The sequence below is a fragment of the Cherax quadricarinatus genome, chromosome 44 (genome assembly GCF_038502225.1).
Source record: "Cherax quadricarinatus isolate ZL_2023a chromosome 44, ASM3850222v1, whole genome shotgun sequence".
Taxonomy (NCBI): Eukaryota; Metazoa; Arthropoda; class Malacostraca; order Decapoda; family Parastacidae; genus Cherax; species Cherax quadricarinatus.
This window is the reverse complement of record NC_091335.1, coordinates 7,071,348-7,084,372: the sequence shown is the minus strand read 5'-3', so window position 1 is coordinate 7,084,372 and position 13,025 is coordinate 7,071,348. Positions and strand designations below refer to the sequence as shown.

General features: G+C 40.0%; 1 protein-coding gene across 2 annotated transcripts in view; it reads left to right on the top strand.

Moving 5' to 3' along the window:
• LOC128697476 (snake venom 5'-nucleotidase-like) overlaps nucleotides 1-13,025 on the top strand; it is a 108,680-nt gene that overhangs the window by 22,979 nt on the left and 72,676 nt on the right. The window lies entirely within an intron of this gene.

Below are 13,025 nucleotides of genomic sequence, written 5' to 3'. Positions count from 1 at the left end.
ACCACACCTACAAACACTACTACTACTACTATTACTACCACACCTACAAACACTATTACTACTACTATTACTACCACACCTACAAACACTATTACTACTACTATTACTACCACACCTACAAACACTACTGCTACTACTATTACTACCACACCTACAAACACTATTACTACTACTATTACTACCACACCTACAAACACTACTACTACTATTACTACCACACCTAGAAACACTACTACTACTATTACTACCACACCTACAAACACTACTACTGCTACTATTACTACCACACCTACAAACACTACTACTACTATTACTACCACACCTAGAAACACTACTACTACTATTACTACCACACCTACAAACACTACTACTACTATTACTACCACACCTACAAACACTACTACTACTATTACTACCACACCTACAAACACTACTACTAATATTACTACCACACCTACAAACACTACTGCTACTATTACTACCACACCTACAAACACTACTACTGCTACTATTACTACCACACCTACAAACACTATTACTACTACTATTACTACCACAAATACAAACACTACTACTACTATTACACCCACACTTACAAACACTATTACTACTACTATTACTACCACACCTACAAACACTACTGCTACTACTATTACTACCACAATTACAAACACTATTACTACTACTATTACTACCACACCTACAAACACTACTACTACTATTACTACCACACCTACAAACACTATTACTACTACTATTACCACCACACCTACAAACACTACTGCTACTACTATTACTACCACACCTACAAACACTATTACTACTACTATCACTACCACACCTACAAACACTATTACTACTACTATTACTACCACACCTACAAACACTATTACTACTATTATTACTACCACACCTACAAACACTACTACTACTACTATTACTACCACACCTACAAACACTATTACTACTACTATTACTACCACACCTACAAACACTATTACTACCACACCTACAAACACTACTGCTACTATTATTACTACCACACCTACAAACACTATTACTACTACTATTACTACCACACCTACAAACACTACTGCTACTATTACTACCACACCTACAAACACTATTACTACTACTATTACTACCACACCTACAAACACTATTACTACTACTACTATTACTATCACACCTACAAACACTATTACTACTACTATTACTACCACACCTACAAACACTACTGCTACTATTACTACCACACCTACAAACACTACTACTGCTACTATTACTACCACACCTACAAACACTATTACTACTACTATTACTACCACACCTACAAACACTACTACTACTATTACTACCACACCTACAAACACTACTACTACTATTACTACCACACCTACAAACACTACTACTAATATTACTACCACACCTACAAACACTACTACTACTATTACTACCACACCTACAAACACTACTACTGCTACTATTACTACCACACCTACAAACACTATTACTACTACTATTACTACCACACCTACAAACACTACTACTACTATTACTACCACACCTACAAACACTACTACTACTATTACTACCACACCTACAAACACTACTACTATTATTACTACCACACCTACACACACTACTACTACTATTACTACCACACCTACAAACACTACTGCTACTATTACTACCACACCTACAAACACTACTACTGCTACTATTACTACCACACCTACAAACACTATTACTACTACTATTACTACCACAAATACAAACACTACTACTACTATTACTACCACACCTACAAACACTATTACTACTACTATTACTACCACACCTACAAACACTATTACTACTACTATTACTACCACACCTACAAACACTATTACTACTACTATTACTACCACACCTAAAAACACTACTACTACTATTACTACCACACCTACAAACACTATTACTACTACTATTACTACCACACCTACAAACACTACTGCTACTACTATTACTACCACACCTACAAACACTATTACTACTACTATCACTACCACACCTACAAACACTATTACTACTACTATTACTACCACACCTACAAACACTATTACTACTACTATTACTACCACACCTACAAACACTATTACTACTACTATTACTACCACACCTACACACACTACACTAACACTACTATTACTACTTCTATTACTACCACACCTACAAACACTATTACTACTACTATTACTACCACACCTACAAACACTACTACTGCTACTATTACTACCACATCTACAAACACTATTACTACTACTATTACTACCACACCTACAAACACTACTACTACTATTACTACCACACCTACAAACACTACTACTACTATTGCTACCACACCTACAAACACTACTACTTCTTCTATTACTACCACACCTACAAACACTACTACTACTATTACTACCACACCTACAAACACTACTACTACTATTACTACCACACCTACAAACACTACTACTACTATTACTACCACACCTACAAACACTACTACTACTATTACTACCACACCTACAAACACTACTACTGCTACTATTACTACCACACCTGCAAACACTATTACTACTACTGTTACTACCACACCTACAAACACTACTACTACTATTACTACCACACCTACAAACACTACTACTAATATTACTACCACACCTACAAGCACTACTACTACTATTACTATCACACCTACAAACACTACTACTACTATTACTACCACACCTACAAACACTACTGCTACTATTACTACCACACCTACAAACACTACTACTACTATCACTACCACACCTACAAACACTATTACTACTATTACTACCACACCTACAAACACTACTGCTACTATTACTACCACACCTACAAACACTATTACTACTACTATTACTACCACACCTACAAACACTACTACTACTATTACTACCACACCTACAAACACTACTACTGCTACTATTACTACCACATCTACAAACACTACTGCTACTATTACTACCACACCTACAAACACTACTGCTACTATTACTACCACACCTACAAACACTACTGCTACTATTACTACCACACCTACAAACACTACTGCTACTACTATTACTACCACACCTACAAACACTACTGCTACTATTACTACCACACCTACAAACACTACTGCTACTATTACTACCACACCTACAAACACTACTGCTACTATTACTACCACACCTACAAACACTACTACTACTATTACTACCACACCTACAAACACTACTACTACTATTACTACCACACCTACAAACACTACTACTACTATTACTACCACACCTACAAACACTACTACTACTATTACTACCACACCTACAAACACTACTGCTACTATTACTACCATACCTACAAACACTACTGCTACTACTATTACTACCACACCTAGAAACACTACTGCTACTACTATTACTACCACACCTAGAAACACTACTGCTACTATTACTACCACACCTACAAACACTACTGCTACTATTACTACCACACCTACAAACAGTACTGCTACTATTACTACCACACCTAGAAACACTACTACTACTATTACTACCACACCTACAAACACTACTACTACTATTACTACCACACCTAGAAACACTACTGCTACTATTACTACCACACCAACAAACACTACTACTGCTACTATTACTACCACACCTAGAAACACTACTACTACTATTACTACCACACCTACAAACACTACTACTACTATTACTACCACACCTACAAACACTACTACTACTATTACTACCACACCTAGAAACACTACTACTACTATTACTACCACACCTACAAACACTACTACTACTATTACTACCACACCTAGAAACACTACTGCTACTATTACTACCACACCTACAAACACTACTACTACTATTACTACCACACCTACAAACACTACTGCTACTATTACTACCACACCTACAAACACTACTGCTACTATTACTACCACACCTACAAACACTACTGCTACTATTACTACCACACCTAGAAACACTACTACTACTATTACTACCACACCTACAAACACTACTACTACTATTACTACTACTACTACCACACCTACAACACACTACTACTACTATTACTACCACACCTACTATTACTAACACACTACTGCTACTATTACTACCACACCTACTGCTACTATTAAACACTAGAAACACTACTACTACTATTACTACCACACCTACAAACACTACTACTACTATTACTACCACACCAAGAAACACTACTGCTACTATTACTACCACACCTAGAAACACTACTACTACTATTACTACCACACCTACAAACACTACTACTACTATTACTACCACACCTACAAACACTACTACTACTATTACTACCACACCTAGAAACACTACTGCTACTATTACTACCACACCAAGAAACACTACTGCTACTATTACTACCACACCTAGAAACACTACTACTACTATTACTACCACACCTACAAACACTACTGCTACTATTACTACCACACCTAGAAACACTACTGCTACTATTACTACCACACCTACAAACACTACTACTACTATTACTACCACACCTACAAACACTACTACTACTATTACTACCACACCTAGAAACACTACTGCTACTATTACTACCACACCAAGAAACACTACTGCTACTATTACTACCACACCTAGAAACACTACTACTACTATTACTACCACACCTACAAACACTACTACTACTATTACTACCACACCTACAAACACTACTACTACTATTACTACCACACCTAGAAACACTACTGCTACTATTACTACCACACCAAGAAACACTACTGCTATAATTACTACCACACCTAGAAACACTACTACTACTATTACTACCACACCTACAAACACTACTGCTACTATTACTACCACACCTAGAAACACTACTGCTACTATTACTACCACACCTACAAACACTACTACTACTATTACTACCACACCTACAAACACTACTACTACTATTACTACCACACCTACAAACACTACTACTACTATTACTACCACACCTAAAAACACTACTACTGCTACTATTACTACCACACCTACAAACACTACTACTACTATTACTACCACACCTACAAACACTACTACTACTATTACTACCACACCTAGAAACACTACTGCTACTATTACTACCACACCTACAAACACTACTACTACTATTAATACCACACCTAGAAACACTACTACTACTATTACTACCACACCTAGAAACACTACTGCTACTATTACTACCACACCTATAAACACTACTACTACTATTAATACCACACCTAGAAACACTACTACTACTATTACTACCACACCTAGAAACACTACTGCTACTATTACTACCACACCTACAAACACTACTACTACTATTACTACCACACCTAAAAACACTACTACTGCTACTATTACTACCACACCTACAAACACTACTACTACTATTAATACCACACCTAGAAACACTACTGCTACTATTACTACCACACCTACAAACACTACTACTACTATTACTACCACACCTAAAAACACTACTACTGCTACTATTACTACCACACCTACAAACACTACTGCTACTATTAATACCACACCTAGAAACACTACTGCTACTATTACTACCACACCTACAAACACTACTACTACTATTACTACCACACCTAAAAACACTACTGCTACTATTACTACCACACCTACAAACACTACTACTACTATTAATACCACACCTAGAAACACTACTACTACTATTACTACCACACCTAGAAACACTACTGCTACTATTACTACCACACCTACAAACACTACTACTACTATTACTACCACACCTACAAACACTACTACTACTATTACTACCACACCTAGAAACACTACTGCTACTATTACTACCACACCTACAAACACTACTACTACTATTAATACCACACCTAGAAACACTACACACACAACTACCATTACTAACTCTACTGATAGATATAATCGTGTTTTCCAGTCTGTTACTTGACCAATTATTCCCTCCGCTAAGTCACGATAAGAACAATTATTCTCCACCGGACTTACCAACTAGAATTATCTAATTAAAAATAATTACACTGGAGCTGCATGTTATGTACTGAAGATGGTGGAGACTACATGGCGTAGTTTACAAGGTGTGGAGACTACATGGCGTAGTTTACAAGGTGTGGAGACTACATGGCGTAGTTTACAAGGTGTGGAGACTACATGGCGTAGTTTACAAGGTGTGGAGACTACATGGCGTAGTTTAGAAGGTGTGGAGACTACATGGCGTAGTTTACAAGGTGTGGAGACTACATGGCGTAGTTTACAAGGCGTGGAGACTACATGGCGTAGTTTACAAGGTGTGGAGACTATATGGCGTAGTTTACAAGGTGTGGAGACTACATGGCGTAGTTTACAAGGTGTGGAGACTACATGGCGTAGTTTACAAGGTGTGGAGACTACATGGCGTAGTTTACAAGGTGTGGAGACTACATGGCGTAGTTTACAAGGTGTGGAGACTACATGGCGTAGTTTACAAGGTGTGGAGACTACATGGCGTAGTTTACAAGGTGTGGAGACTACATGGCGTAGTTTACAAGGTGTGGATACTACATGGCGTAGTTTACAAGGTGTGGAGACTACATGGCGTAGTTTACAAGGTGTGGAGACTACCTGGCGTAGTTTACAAGGTGTGGAGACTACATGACGTAGTTTACAAGGTGTGGAGACTACATGGCGTAGTTTACAAGGTGTGGAGACTACATGGCGTAGTTTACAAGGTGTGGAGACTACATGGCGTAGTTTACAAGGTGTGGAGACTACATGGCGTAGTTTACAAGGTGTGGAGACTACATGGCGTAGTTTACAAGGTGTGGAGACTACATGGCGTAGTTTACAAGGTGTGGAGACTATATGGCGTAGTTTACAAGGTGTGGAGACTACATGGCGTAGTTTACAAGGTGTGGAGACTACATGGCGTAGTTTACAAGGTGTGGAGACTACATGGCGTAGTTTACAAGGGGTGGAGACTACATGGCGTAGTTTACAAGGTGTGGAGACTACATGGGGTAGTTTACAAGGTGTGGAGACTACATGGCGTAGTTTACAAGGTGTGGAGACTACATGACGTAGTTTACAAGGTGTGGAGACTACATGGGGTAGTTTACAAGGTGTGGAGACTACATGGCGTAGTTTACAAGGCGTGGAGACTACATGACGTAGTTTACAAGGTGTGGAGACTACATGGGGTAGTTTACAAGGTATGGAGACTACATGGCGTAGTTTACAAGGCGTGGAGACTACATGACGTAGTTTACAAGATGTGGAGACTACATGACGTAGTTTACAAGGTGTGGAGACTACATGACGTAGTTTACAAGGTGTGGAGACTACATGGCGTAGTTTACAAGGTGTGGAGACTACATGACGTAGTTTACAAGGTGTGGAGACTACATGGCGTAGTTTACAAGGTGTGGAGACTACATGGCGTAGTTTACAAGGTGTGGAGACTACATGGCGTAGTTTACAAGGTGTGGAGACTACATGGCCTAGTTTACAAGGTGTGGAGACTACATGGCGTAGTTTACAAGGTGTGGAGACTACATGGCGTAGTTTACAAGGTGTGGAGACTACATGGCGTAGTTTACAAGGTGTGGAGAGTACATGGCGTAGTTTACAAGGTGTGGATAATACATGGCGTAGTTTACAAGGGGTGGAGACTACATGGCGTAGTTTACAAGGTGTGGAGACTACATGGCGTAGTTTACAAGGTGTGGAGACTACATGGCGTAGTTTACAAGGTGTGGAGACTACATGGCGTAGTTTACAAGGTGTGGAGACTACATGGCGTAGTTTACAAGGTGTGGAGACTACATGGCGTAGTTTACAAGGTGTGGAGACTACATGGCGTAGTTTACAAGGTGTGGAGGCTACATGGCGTAGTTTACAAGGTGTGGAAACTACATGGGGTAGTTTACAAGGTGTGGAGACTACATGGCGTAGTTTACAAGGGGTGGAGACTACATGGCGTAGTTTACAAGGTGTGGAGACTACATCGCGTAGTTTACAAGGGGTGGAGGCTACATGGCGTAGTTTACAAGGTGTGGAGACTACATGGCGTAGTTTACAAGGTGTGGAGACTACATGGCGTAGTTTACAAGGGGTGGAGACTACATGGGGTAGTTTACAAGGCGTGGAGACTACATGACGTAGTTTACAAGGTGTGGAGACTACATGGCGTAGTTTACAAGGTGTGGAGACTACATGGCGTAGTTTACAAGGCGTGGAGACTACATGACGTAGTTTACAGGGTGTGGAGACTACATGACGTAGTTTACAAGGTGTGGAGACTACATGACGTAGTTTACAAGGTGTGGAGACTACATGGCGTAGTTTACAAGGTGTGGAGACTACATGACGTAGTTTACAAGGTGTGGAGACTACATGGCGTAGTTTACAAGGTGTGGAGACTACATGGCGTAGTTTACAAGGTGTGGAGACTACATGGCGTGGTTTACAAGGTGTGGAGACTACATGGCGTAGTTTACAAGGTGTGGAGACTACATGGGGTAGTTTACAAGGTGTGGAGACTACATGGCGTAGTTTGCAAGGTGTGGAGACTACATGGCGTAGTTTACAAGGTGTGGAGAGTACATGGCGTAGTTTGCAAGGTGTGGAGAATACATGGCGTAGTTTACAAGGGGTGGAGACTACATGGCATAGTTTACAAGGTGTGGAGACTACATGGCGTAGTTTACAAGGTGTGGAGACTACATGGCGTAGTTTACAAGGTGTGGAGACTACATGGCGTAGTTTACAAGGTGTGGAGACTACATGGCGTAGTTTACAAGGTGTGGAGACTACATGGCGTAGTTTACAAGGTGTGGAGACTACATGGCGTAGTTTACAAGGTGTGGAGGCTACATGGCGTAGTTTACAAGGTGTGGAGACTACATGGGGTAGTTTACAAGGTGTGGAGACTACATGGCGTAGTTTACAAGGGGTGGAGACTACATGGCGTAGTTTACAAGGTGTGGAGACTACATGGCGTAGTTTACAAGGGGTGGAGGCTACATGGCGTAGTTTACAAGGTGTGGAGACTACATGGCATAGTTTACAAGGTGTGGAGACTACATGGCGTAGTTTACAAGGGGTGGAGACTACATGGGGTAGTTTACAAGGGGTGGAGACTACATGGCGTAGTTTACAAGGTGTGGAGACTACATGGCGTAGTTTACAAGGTGTGGAGACTACATGGCGTAGTTTACAAGGTGTGGAGACTACGTGGGGTAGTTTACAAGGTGTGGAAACTACATGACGTAGTTTACAAGGTGTGGAGACTACGTGGGGTAGTTTACAAGGTGTGGAGACTACGTGGGGTAGTTTACAAGGTGTGGAGACTACATGGGGTAGTTTACAAGGTGTGGAGACTACATGGCGTAGTTTACAAGGTGTGGAGACTACATGTCGTTGTTTACAAGGTGTGGAGACTACATGGCGTTGTTTACAAGGGGTGGAGACTACATGGTGTAGTTTACAAGGGGTGGAGACTACATGGCGTAGTTTACAAGGTGTGGAGACTACATGGCGTAGTTTACAAGGTGTGGAGACTACGTGGGGTAGTTTACAAGGTGTGGAGACTACATGGCGTAGTTTACAAGGTGTGGAGACTACATGGCGTAGTTTACAAGGGGTGGAGACTACATGGCGTAGTTTACAAGGTGTGGAGATTACATGGCATAGTTTACAAGGTGTGGAGACTACACGGCGTACTTTACAAGGTGTGGAGACTACATGGCGTAGTTTACAAGGGGTGGAGACTATATGGGGTAGTTTACAAGGGGTGGAGACTACATGGGGTAGTTTACAAGGTGTGGAGACTGCATGGCGTAGTTTACAAGGTGTGGAAACTACATGGCGTAGTTTACAAGGGGTGGAGACTACATGGCGTAGTTTACAAGGTGTGGAGACTAAATGGCGTAGTTTACAAGGGGTGGAGACTACAAGGGGTGGAGACTACATGGGGTAGTTTACAAGGGGTGGAGACTACATGGGGTAGTTTACAAGGTGTGGAGACTACATGGCGTAGTTTACAAGGGGTGGAGACTACGTGGGGTAGTTTACAAGATTTAAATTTTAGATTTTGCCACCGAAGTGGCTAGTTTATTGAGCACCCCATATCCATCCTGTGGATGGTAGCGCGAGAGCATATGGATACACAAAAGGCCCAGGAACTAGGCCCCAAAGGGTTAACAGGAATACATATGGATTTATATCTACATATCTATAGTTCACTTATCTGTTACAAGCAAATTTAGGAAATTTGCTTAGTATATCTGGTATCTTATTTTCATTAATAAGATATCTTGACATGTCACATAGGTTATTATACTGTCTGTCTCTGTATTCCTCAATAAGTGGACAATTAAGCACATAGTGTTCAAGAGAGTGACCATATGCCTGATCACATAATTTACATTTAGTTTGATCATCATCTGTGTGTCTCCCAAACTGCAAGAAGTTCTTGTAACCAAGCCTAAGTCTGGCCACTACAACATCAGTCAGTCTGTTCACATTGCACGTTGCTCCATAAACATACTTATCTACGTTCATGTTATCATAGTGGGTTATAGATCTACTCGGGCTTCTAACTGCATTCCTATAACAATCATTTTCATTATTTACTTCTCTCCTAATATTATTCCTAATGCTAGACACAGTTATACCAAAGTTATATTCTACATTCTCCTTCTGGATACTCTTCTTGGCTAACATATCAACTTTATCATGAAGGAGTAATCCAATGTGTGATGGGATCCATAGCAATTGTACATTAATTCCTTTGTCCCTAATTTTTGAGTATCTATACCTGGCTTCCCCAATGAGCATGTTGTTGGAGTCATTATATGAGCCAAGAGCCTTCAATGATGACATAGAATCAGTAATGATGATAGAGTCAAGCTCAGTGTCATAGGTTAGCTTTAGCGCCATTAGGATTGCAAACAATTCAGTTTGCAGTGTAGACGCCCAGTTGTTAATTCTTATGCCTAACTCAACAAATTTATTATCGTTCTTAACTAGGGAGGTGGCAACAAGAGCAGATGCAGCCCTGCCAGAAGACTCCTGTTTAGATCCATCAGTGTATATAACTTGTGATAACTTATTACTACCAGCTAGGCGAAAAATTTCTTCTTGGGCAGTTGCTCTAACAAGAGATTTAAGGAAGGGATTACTAGCAATGAGCTTCTTGGGAGGGACTTGTAGGTATGTGATATTAAATGAACACATCTTCCATGGAGGGGTGAAATGCTCTTGTTGCCTACAGTGATACAGCTCATGTAGGTTATAAAACTTAATGCAATTGCACGTTTTCACAATCCATTTAGATCTGTGTGTATTTACCTCTAGACACTTGGTAAGATTCACTGTGACAGTGTCTGGTTCGTTTCTCAACATTCTAATACCAAGTACAGTGTTAATTTCAACAATCCTATCACTGATACTAGAAATACCAAGCTCCTTCCTCATGTTAAGAACTTTTGTAGATCTGGGACAGCCAAGAATAGTCCTGAGAGCTTCATTTTGCATTAACTCCAAGGGTCGGAGGGAACTTTCTCTAGCTAATATCAACATGGGAGCAGCATAATCAATTAAGGACCTAACATAGGCTATGTACATCATTCTCACGCTTCTCACATTAGCACCATAGTTGGGATTGTAGGCAGCAACAGCTTTGAGAGCATTTAGCCTAGCTTTGCATTTCTTGTTTAGTTGTGGTATAGTGGATTTGTTAAAGGGTACATCTACACCAAGATATCTGTAAGTTTTAACGTAGCTAATGATTTCACCCTGCAAATAGATGGGTGGGGGAAGTCGTTTGCTTGTTAATATCTTAGTTTTAGAGGAAGATATTATGAGGCCTAGTCGATTACAAATTGCTTGAACTTCATTAAGAATGGTATTCATCTTCTTATGCCCTGTTGTATGGATCATGATATCATCAGCATAGCTTATAGCTATATGTTTAGGTGAGGCAGGTAGAGCATTTAGGAGAGCATTAATCAGAATATTAAATAGCATGGGACTAAGAACTCCTCCCTGCGGTATACCTAAAGACATTTCTTTAGAATCACTTTTGAAGCCTTGGTAAAGGACAGAGGATACTCTATTTGACAGGTATCCTATTATCCAGCAGAGTAAGCTACCACCAATATTCATTTTGGCTAGTTCATGTAGTATAACGGTTCTGTTCGCAATATCAAATGCAGATTTTAGATCAAGAAAAGTGGTAAAACTAGTAGAGGTGTGTGCAGTGAGAAAGGTGGAAATACAGTTCTGCACACTTTTACCTTTCATGAACCCATAGAGGTAGGGGGAAAGTTGATGTCTGATTCTGTAGTACAGTCTGTTAAGTATCATTCTTTCAAAAGTTTTGCAAAGACAACTAGTTAAGGAGATCGGCCTAAATGTATCAGGCTGTTGGGGCTTAGGGATAGGCACAATGAGACTATTGGTCCAGGAAGTAGGAAGAACGCCCTCAATGTAACTGAGATTATACAGTGCCAACAAAGGGTTATCAGGCACGTGCCTTAGAGTTCTGAGAATATCATAGGTTATACCATCCTCTCCAGGAGCAGTTGATCGACCTTTGGTTAATGCATTATCTAATTCATACTCGGTGAAGAGGCAATCACTCTCATCAATATTTTGGCTCATAAAATTAATCAGTTTCAACATTTCTTCAGAAGTACTCTCTAAATTTTTTCTAATATGAGATGGAAGGCTTTCATGCCTGGATGTTTTGGACCAGTCATTTATGAGGTCATTTGCTTTTTCAAGAGGAAAGGGATGAACAACATTGCCAGTCTTTTTCCTGGTTATTTTATTTATACCTTTCCAAACCAAACTCAAAGGCGTGGACCTATTTAATCCACTAACAAACTGTTCCCATTCCTGTTGCCTAAGTTCTTCCTTTCTATTCCTTGCATTTGTTAGTGC